At 44.2% G+C, this 10,374-nt stretch overlaps 1 long non-coding RNA gene across 2 annotated transcripts; it reads left to right on the forward strand.

Moving 5' to 3' along the window:
- Positions 1 to 4,410: 4,410 nt before the first annotated feature.
- Positions 4,411 to 9,521, forward strand: LOC127333518 (uncharacterized). 2 transcript variants are annotated; one of them, XR_007871260.2, is made up of 5 exons: positions 4,413 to 4,965; positions 6,112 to 6,349; positions 6,986 to 7,347; positions 7,855 to 8,043; positions 9,262 to 9,521. It is a non-coding gene; the product is annotated as an uncharacterized lncRNA (long non-coding RNA). The 2 variants fall into 2 exon arrangements; XR_007871259.1 differs by having other exon boundaries at positions 4,411 to 4,965; positions 6,986 to 8,043.
- Positions 9,522 to 10,374: the final 853 nt, after the last annotated feature.

Raw genomic sequence — 10,374 nt, forward strand, 5'->3', positions numbered from 1 at the left:
CCGAGCATTTGCGTCATAATAATGTGGCAGTCATGCGACTTCAGGTTTTGGAATTTTTTCTCCGCCATATTTATAATTCCCTTTATATTTGATGAGAATCCAGACGGCACCTTGATACTGTAAAGGACTTCAAAAAAGATTTCCTTCTCTGCTTTGGTAAGAGCGTAGCTGCCAGGACTTAAGCGACTCCCTGTATCCGTCTTGTAATTCTGTTCTTGCTTGTTCTTTGGGACTTTCATACGATACTGGTCCTCCCTTGCTTCTGGTGTATCTTTTGTCTGCCCATACACGCCTAAGAAGCCTAGCAGGTTCACGCAAAGATTCTTCGTCACATGCATCACGTCGATTGAAGAGCGGACCTCTAGGACTTTCCAATAGGGTAGATCCCAAAATATAGATTTTTTCTTCCACATGGGTGCGTGTCCGGTAACAACGTCTTTGGGAACAGATTTTTTCTTCGAAGCCCTTTTTTTGGGAACAGATTGGCCGCCAGGACCCTTTCCAAATATTACTTTTATGTCCTTGACCATATCAAGTAAAGCATCACCGGTACGGAGTTCAGGCTTCTCCCGGTGATCTGCCTCACCTCCGAAATGATTGCCTTTCTTTCTGACGGGGTGCCTCTTTGGAAGAAATCGACGATGCCCCAGGTACACAACCTTCTTACATTTCTTCAAATAAGCACCTTCGGTCTCATCTAAGCAGTGCGTGCATGCATTGTATCCCTTGTTTGTCTGTCCTGAAAGGTTACTAAGAGCAGGCCAATCATTGATGGTCACGAAAAGCAACGCTCGTAGGTTGAATGACTCCTGTTTGTACTCATCCCATACAAGTACACCTGGTTTGCTCCACAACTGTAAGAGTTCTTCAAATAATGGCCGTAGGTAAACATCAATGTCGTTGTCGGGTTGCTTTGGGCCTTGGATGAGCACTGACATCATAATGAACTTCCGCTTCATGCACAACCAAGGCGGAAGGTTATAGATACATAGAGTTACAGGCCAGGTGCTATGACTGCAGCTCTGCTCCCCAAAAGGATTCATTCCATCTGTACTTAGACCAAACCTTAAGTTCCTCGCGTCATCTGCAAAGTCCGGGAACTCTCTATCGATTTTCCTCCACTGCGACCCATCAGCGGGGTGTCTTAGCTTCTCGTCTTTCTTACGGTCTTCTTTGTGCCATCGCAACAACCTGGCATGCTCTTTATTTCTGAACAGACGTTTCAACCGTGGTATTATAGGAGCATACCACATAACCTTGGCAGGAACCCTCTTCCTAGGGGGCTCGCCCTCAACATCACCAGGGTCATCTCGCCTGATCTTATACCGTAGTGCATTGCATACCGGGCATTTTTCCAAATTTTCGTACTCAGCGCGGTAGAGGATGCAGTCATTAATGCATGCATGTATCTTCAGCACCTCTAATCCTAGAGGGCAGAGAACCTTCTTTGCTTCGTACGTACTGTCAGGCAATTCGTTATCCTTTGGAAACCTCCTCTTCATTATTTTCAGTAACTTCTCAAATGGCTTGTCACATATACCAGCCTCTGCCTTCCATTGCAGCAACTCCAGTGTGGCACCGAGCTTTGTGTTGCCATCTTTGCAATTTGGGTATAACTTTTTTTTGTGATCATCTAACATGCCCTTTAACTTTCGCTTCTCGTTTTCAGTTTCTGCATCTCTGTGTGCATCAGCGATGGCCCGACGAAGATCATCATCAACGGGCTCATCTGATGCCTCTTCATCTTGATCACCTCCACCTGCCTCCTCATCTTCATCATGCCCTGTTGCAGTATCACCGTAGTTAGGGTACATATCATCATCCTCTTCTTCTTCGTCGTCGTCTTCCATCATAACCCCTCTTTCTCCATGCTTGGTCCAACAATTATAGCTGGGCATGAAACCTTTCCAAAGCAGGTGGGAGTGAATGACTTGCCATTCAGGGTATTGCTTTAAGTTCCGGCAATCAACACATGGACAACACATGTAACCATCCGCCTGTGGGTTTTCCTCAGCCACACGGAAAAATTCTTTCAGGCCCGAAGTGAACTCGGGCAGACGTCGGTCAACGTACATCCATTGTCGCCGGTTCATCTACATCAAATATTAAGTTTATCAAAAAACCATTACAAAACATCATAATATATATAGTGGATATTAGCACCGTACAAATGAAAGGGTAAAGTTGTTTAACCTTGATCGAGGAGGGAAAGAAAGAGGAGAAAGCTTAAGTGTCGCTCCGGCACCTCATCTCATTTTTATTTTGTGTAAAATCAAGCGAAATCATTCTCTCAGACATTTCATCGAGCACCTTGTGTGCATGCCAAAGAAATGCAAGGTAGCACTCAACACACACACCTTCTCCTAGCAAAAATGAAGTGAGTGGGCTGTTTGGCCGGGTAGCTGAACTGAAATAGGGCTGGGGACCTTTAGCACCGGTTCGTGTTACGAACCGGTGCAAATGGTCTATCTTTTGCACCGGTTCGTAACACGAACCGGTGCTAAAGGTTCCTCGGCTGACACGTGCCTGGCGACGAACCTTTTGCACCGGTTTGTGTTACGAACCGGTGCAAAAGATACCTCATTTGCACCGGTTCGTAACACGAACCGGTGCAAAAGGTCTCTCGGCCGGCTGCGCACCACGAACCGGTGCTAATGACCCCTTTTAGCACCGGTTCGTGTCAAATCCGGTGCAAAAGCCATTTGGGGCAAAAAAACCAAAGCCCTTGTTTCTACTAGTGACTGGTTTCCGGAAATTAATAACACACATCTTTTTTGTCGAAATTTTGAATTTTCTTTGGGGTTAATGATAGGGTGACACGTATGTGTTTAGATGGTTTGATTCCCACAATATTGTTTTGTGTGCACTTTAGATGCTCTCTAGGATTTTTAGGGAGGCTGGAAAACACATGTGCCGTTCCTTTACGTTTTCTTCCACGCGTGGCTGTATCATTTGTTTGGATGGTTAAAGGCCCTGTTTGTTTGGGCTGCAGCTTTTGAAAAGCAGCTGTAGCTGTTGAGCTGTGAAAAAGCAGTTGTAGGAAGCAGCTGTGAGAAGCAGAGATTTGATGTTTGGTAGAAGTGCTGTGGATGGCTGCTGTTGCTGGTAAGAAGGATGAAATATCTGAAATGCCCCTGAATGCTGATGAACTTCTATAAATGCCAATTTGAGACGAATTAGCTAATTCTGAGTGTTTTTAACATAATTTTCATGCTCCAGGATTGAATTACGTCGATATAATTATGTCAGAAGACTTGTTCATATTAAATATATAAAACTTGCCCATATTTACCCAAAAGAGCAACAAGTTTGAAAAAAATCTAGATATATATTATAAGATTTGTCTATATGAACTCAGAAAAGCTAGAAGTATTCTCAACGCCTAGCCACCTTCCTTGATATAAACAAAACGTTGGCTATGTTATCACGAGTGTTGTTCATGCTAACATTATCATCTTCCAAATCATTGCCCAAATAATATTACAACAACAGTACTACTCCTAGTAACGAGTAACAATAGTACAGTTCTCCTTTTCATGCAGCCCATCCACTACCGAATCAGCACACCACGATGTGCCTTATCCTTGTTAAAAAAAAAAACGATGTGCCTTATCATTTCCCCACTACGCTTTCTCTATTCTCCAAATCCCAACTCCCAAATCGCAATCCCAGGAAAAAAAGTCCCAAATTCGATGTGAAGATGATGGACACAGGCTGCCGCCTCCATTCCATTCGTCGTCCGCAAGCTATTTTCCAAATCCAGTGCACCTCCACTTCACATGGATGGATCTCCCGAGTTGTGACTATGCGGGTCAGTGGCGGCGAAGCAAAGCTGGCGGGGTCGGAGCAGGACGTCGGTGAGCCGTCGGAGAACGCCGCAGGGACGGTGTCGGATGAGGAACGGCGACGCCGAGCCTCCAGGTGCTCCCGTCTCCGGCGGCTGACGGGATCGAGAGCCACCCGTGCTGCGCGCCCCGTGCTGCGCCCGGTCGGGAACAGGGTGGAGGAGGCTGGCCTGCACGTCGGCGGCGCGGCCGGCGGTGGGGAACGGCGGAGGCGGCGGCCAATCCCTAACCCAAGCCAGCCAGGAGAATGGGGAAAATGCGGTCGGGGGCTGTGCGTGTCTTCCGTTTGGCAGGCATCTAGTTTATATGGACTGGCAATTTTTTCGTAAATATGGTGAAGTATAGTGGGCAATTCAGTCATTGGTACTGCGGGAAGCAGGAAAAAGCTCGGGAAGCACCTTCCGCGTCGCTTTTGCTGCGGTAGGCTCGTCTAGTGCAATTTCGGGCCGCGCTTCTCCACAGCGCTTGTCAATTTTTGGGTGTTTGTTTAGGCTTCTACTTTTGGACCTCAAAAGCAGAAGCAGAAGCCCAAACAAACAGACCCAAAGTGTTCCCTGCCTATGCCGCTTAAGGCTGCATCGACTTCCGAGCTGATAAGCCAATTTGCCCCCCACCTCTCCATCTCTTCTCTCATCTGCTCTATTTTCTTCCGCCGCCGGCGACATCCTTTCCCCACGGCCAGGGATGGTGCCCTGCTCCCCTTACTGGCAACAAGCAGCGCCGCCACACTGTGCCTCCGCCTCCTCTTCTATTTCCCCGCCGCGTTGCTCGGTCGCGCCCCTACTCGCTCACCCGGTAAACCCTAACCTCGCCCCTGCTCCGACGCCGCCTCCTCCTCGACCCCCTAGCTCCTTCTCCACTATATCGACGTCGACAACCACCTACTGGAACCCGCGCTACCATGTCTTCCCTTCCCATCGCTGGGCGGTTGGTGCTTCATCGTCGAGGCAGCTGGTGCCGATCTGGCCGCCGCACCACCTCGGGAGGAGTTGGGGTGGCGGCGCCGCTGTTGGCGGGAGGCGGCACGGTAGACAGGGAGCGACGAGGAGGTGACGCCCATGTCAACCACAGGCCCGGAGGTCACCAGCAGGCAGCAGCTACGCGTCGCGTCGGTCCACATGTACGTCGCGTGCCTGCTCCTTTCTCTGCCTTTGCACTTGAGCCAATGCAGAACACTAATCCATACAACAGTAATCCTGTTTGTTTACATGTGAATTGTGTTTACTGCTAAATATACTTTGATGTAGTGCTTATCATTCTGCTGTTTCCTGTGCACGCATGGTCATCGATGGTTCAGTAGAGCGTGTTTGTTTACATGTGCATTTCGTTAATTGTCATCGCCCCTAAAATGCTTACCTTATTATTTATCATCCTTCTGGGACATGGATCCAAGAGGAGCCACTCCATCTTTATGTCTTTGTTAGTGATTTTTCCTCCTTTCTAATTTGAGCTTTGCAAAGTCTTGGAGTGGACTGTTTGATCTGTTCCTTCTATTGGTGCCTGCTTTTTTCTCCACACAGATGCTTTCTGTTGTCCTCTCTACGGCCATGTATTGTCCACGAAAAAACAATCTCCTGATGCATGATCGAAGTTCCCAGGTGCCTGCGAGCATGAGTATTAACATATTTCATAATTGTATTTATTTTTCCATCTCTCAGTAGTTCTCTTCATGTCCCAATGCTTTTCTATGAAAATTAGTTTTGTTCTCTTATGGCTGCATGTAAGCAAGCCTGAGTTAAAGATGAGCAAAACCAGCACACAATTTGGTTCTAATACGATGTTTTCCTAATGAAATGTATTGTAATTCTTTTGTCAGAACTGAACTGTTCTTTCTGACCTCTAGAAAGTGTCAGATCTGACGTATATTTGACTTAGGGCGGCTTGAATTTTTGCGCGGGCAAGGTCTTTCAGTCCTCATAAAGGTTATATTTTCTTCCATTTTCGATTTGGTTCAAGTATTATGTGGTACTGCTCCAAGATCAGTCAGTTCTGATTTGGTATAACCAAATTTCAAGTGTTGATAATTTTATTTCTTGTATAAAAAGAACATGGAATGCACAGTTATTTGACATGAGTTTTTCTCATGGTTCCTATTTTTACAGCTCCGTATGTGAGTTCTTGCTTAAAGAGGCTTCATAGCATGTGTTGATAATTTCGATCATTAGGTTGTCTTATCTAAATTACAATCTCTATCCAGTGTTTAATTACTTCCACTGCAATATTGACTAACTGAATGTTCCTCCCGTTTTGGATTCTTTGTCTGCAGTAGTAAAGAAACCCGCAGCACCTCACCTGGACGGTGCTCCTCGATCCTGCAGATGGTCCGTCGCTGCAAGCGATAACCAGCAGTGCTAGCGCCTGCTCCGGATCAGGGAGCATGGCATCACCTGTAAGCCGCCCTATCACCACCCAAACAACGGTCAGAATGTCAACGCTGCAGTCGCGAGGCAGAGCACTAAGAACTATGGTAGCAGAGGAATCCCATAGTAGGAGCAGCCGAGCAGGTATATTGGTTCACCCTTTCTCATTGTGTTACATTACGCATGGAATGGTTACAGTACATCGTAACTTTTGTGTTTTTGAGAAGCAGCAGTTCCTTTTTTCCTGTATAGGTTGAAGAAGGAATTGCTTATAAATATGCCACCAGTTCATCCATGTGAACCATTTGTTTGGCTATATGTAATTATGAAAAAAAATCTATTTGACTGATTTTATTTTGATATATTCTTCCCTTCCTTTTACGGTAACATTAGCTTAAAATAACTTACAAATTCCTGAATTTGGTTAATGGCCACAGATTAGCGTCACTTTTTATTTCCTTAATTTTGTTTTCATGTGCATACCATAATGCATATTTAACGATAATACACTGTGTTTCAGATAAGGTCCTCCTTTTACAGTAGTTACCACTTCCCTAATGCCTCTATTTTTACAATTATCATGCCAATTTTTTATGTTTTGTTTCCAAAAACGAAAATCCTTTTACTAACTACAGTAATTGAAATTTGGAAGGGTTATAAGTCCATGTAACTTCGGATGTTTTTGTTTTCTTAGTATATGTGTACATGTAACTTCAGATGTTTTTGTTTTTTTCCCATCTGTTATTTGGTCGCTAAAAAAAATTGGGTTTCTGTATGCAGGATGGATTTGGTTCAGGATCATGGTGAGGAGGGGATACATTACCTGGCCAGATTGAACCTCATGCATGATCGCCGGCTGCGACATGACCGTCTTGGCTCTCTCCTGGTTCTTCTACTTCCTCACTCAAAGCTCACGCGTGGTGAATTAGATCATTTTGTACGACAAAAGCACCTAGATGTGGTTAATCAAAATTTATTAGAGTGTGTATTACAAAGTTTCTTCCAAGGTTGCTGGATATGCGCATGGAATTGAGAAAATGGTGTTTTTGAGATCGCCACTGACTCTCCTCTTTTATGAGAGTGTTGACCCGTTTATCTTGCATGATTACATTGAAACGACACACAGAAAATCACCCTTAAAGGTATTGCGATTGTTTAGTTTTTTCATGGGTCTAGGTTCAATTTAGATCTGGAGTGGGAGTGTTTATATTTAAATATATACATTGATGCCTACTCCTTAGGCAATACATCTGGAAGGTTTAAACAGGAATATTGCAAATAAACTATATTACACAGATAGTTTCAATGAACAATTCTCTAGGTTCAGTGCATAATTTCTTATGCAAATTTTTTTTTTGTCTCATAGATGACGATGGTGGGACTTGATATATGCACGACATAATAAAATAGGAATCACTGTAGGAAGCACAAATAAAAATAGCTGATCAAATAGGTTGATTTCCAGGATAAGTGCACACATATTACCAAATCTAGATTGAATCAATACACCTGATCAAGTTAAGTGTTCTTCAGCTAGAGAGCAGTAATACTAATTGGTAGATTAGTTGAGAATAATCTCTTTCAACTGTGTTCTCCGTTGTGTGTTTGATCCAGCTTGATGGTTGGTTTCACATATGTACATCTCTTAGGTTTGCAAGCAGCTTAGTATCATGGGAAGTAGTGAATCAGTGATTTGATGGATCATGGGAAGTAGTGAATATGTGATTTGATGGATCGGCAGGTGTTCAAAATTTTGCTACAACATCCAGGGTTAGCAAGAGAAGTGCTTGAGGCAACCTTCTGGCTGTAGCACACAGGACACTATCAATTGCTACAAGGTAACCGAGATCCATTTTGTTCTCGCATTCACATAGATTTGCCTGTCAAATATAAATTATTAATAACATGTAGGATTTAAATCGTGTTACCTTCCAATTTAGTCCTAGAATGTTTGAGTATACAAAGTTAATGGAAGAGCCATTGCAATTTTGGGCTCAGAACATCCACAAGTAACTGTAATACTAGAAGTAACCATGCTATATCCCCGACTTGTGCACTATCCTTCTAAGTTTTAACAACTTGGGGACATTGCTGTTACTATTTTTAGATTTCACACTTAAATTGGCTAATTGAATGATTCCATGCAACTATTTTTCTGAACCATTTCTGTTTGCCACACTGCAGTTCTGATCATTTTTTTTTAAATTCTTTCACAACATTGCTTTCAGTGAAAAAACAAAGAAAATTCCACCAAATATAGACCCTGCAGAATACTTCCCTTAGGGCATGTACATTGCAAAGCACTTGAGCAGACGCTTAAAAACTAGAAATCCTGATCTGCACTAGCGTCCGGCGCTAAAGACCCCTATTTTGCATGCGTTTCTCAAGCGTCCGGCTCCAATCTTTCCGTCGATGTCAAATTAACGGCCGGGAATATCATGGAAACAGCCAAAACAGCCAGGTTTTCTTTCCTAGCGCCTCTCCCTTAGCGCTCGCGCTGTACCTGCCCTTAGAGGGCCAATTAGTTTCCAATTGTTTTCTTCGTAAAAAAATTCGTTGCCTCTTGTTTTAGGCGTAAATAAACTGGAGTGCATGGACTGGAAAAAGCTCAGTCTCATTAGTGGGACGGAGGAAGGTCGGATTATTGAAATGAGAATCGTCAGTGAGCTTTCTCGAATTATTTTTTGATAGACCAATTCAGATTAGTCCAAAACCTTTTTATTTGTTTGTTTGTTGCCCAGAAAAACCCTTTGGTTTTGGATGCTCATTGCCATTCTAAAATGAATTTTGTTTTCTAGAATCGTGATCCCTTCTAAGTGGGTGCATGCCAAAGCAAAAGTACGTTACTCTATGTTAGAACGTGGGTACTAAAATGGTGTATTCAGTGGAAGGGTTAGATGCTTCTACACATGACTCCTGCAAAGAATATGTTTTCAAGAACCTCATCATATGTGTTATCTTGTGATTTATATTAATTGTTTAATGGTAAATAAAATATCGAGAAGCATCCACACATATTTTCTTTTCTATGAGATTTACAAGAGCCATATCTCCAGGGAGCCTTCGAACTGCAGACTTTGTGGTTAGCTTGAAGAGAAAACCGTCCAACCACTTCCTGATATTGATTAATTTGGCGTTCATGTAATTTCTGTGATTATCAGCAATGTAACTTGTGCGCATGTTTTTTTGTGTGTGCGTTGCCAGCATGTACTGCATAACCAAGTAGGGATCATTGATTCGTAGGTGATATTTGTTCCTACTTCCTGGTATAACTGTTATCTTTATTATATATAAGCATCATTGTGCTTACATACTACATCAGTCTTGATAGCTCCACAACTGTTACGTGTTCTCTTTTCTACATACTTTTGTAATTCTGAGATTTTGTGTCAATTTGTAAACTCGACTTGCCGGATTACGAAGATAACTTTTCATGTAACCAGTAGTATAGCCTCTGTGTGCACCCATCAACTTCCTGACTGAATCTGACAATAGCGTTGCCTTAGTTGTGTCTTTGCATTTGGTAGTTTCAGTCCCTCCCTAATATTGTTCTTCATACGCCAGTGCTGGAACGAGATCCTCTGACTTAGGAGCTTACTACTGCAGAGGGACGTAGATGATTTTGGGTCGTTGGTTGGGCATCGGATGGCAGCAAGTGCGTAGGGCTAACCACAGCGTGGAGTCAGCCCAAATTCACTTGTGATAAGGGCATCTCAATGCGTCCATGCGGACAAAAAATGTGTCTACGATCAGGTCCAGCGGTCCGATGCATAGTAATCGGGTTGTCCGCCAAGACGCAAACTCGGCGCATATTTGCGTCTCGGATGCATCGCTGTGTCCGCTGTGCAGATGCGCCAAGTAACCGCTCGTTTTTCGAACGGGTCCGCCTGGCAGCGAGCCATAGGGCTGTATCGAGCGCATCGCTTCTACCACCACCGCTTCGGTGGTCATCGCGTCTGCGTCTGCGTCGCAGCCATCGTCATCAATTTCGGGGCTGCCTCTTCTACACACGCACTGGCGAGCGGTGGCTAGGTTTCTACGCTGCCATCAATGCTATCATGTCCCACGCGCTCGGCCTTTAAAAGTCGACCGGCATCGTCTTTACCATTACCCAAACACTGACAACTCAACTCCCAGCACTCACCGTCAGGCGCCACCGCATAAGGGCA

Source organism: Lolium perenne, chromosome 2 (genome assembly GCF_019359855.2).
Source record: "Lolium perenne isolate Kyuss_39 chromosome 2, Kyuss_2.0, whole genome shotgun sequence".
In the NCBI taxonomy this organism is placed as follows: domain Eukaryota; kingdom Viridiplantae; phylum Streptophyta; class Magnoliopsida; order Poales; family Poaceae; genus Lolium; species Lolium perenne.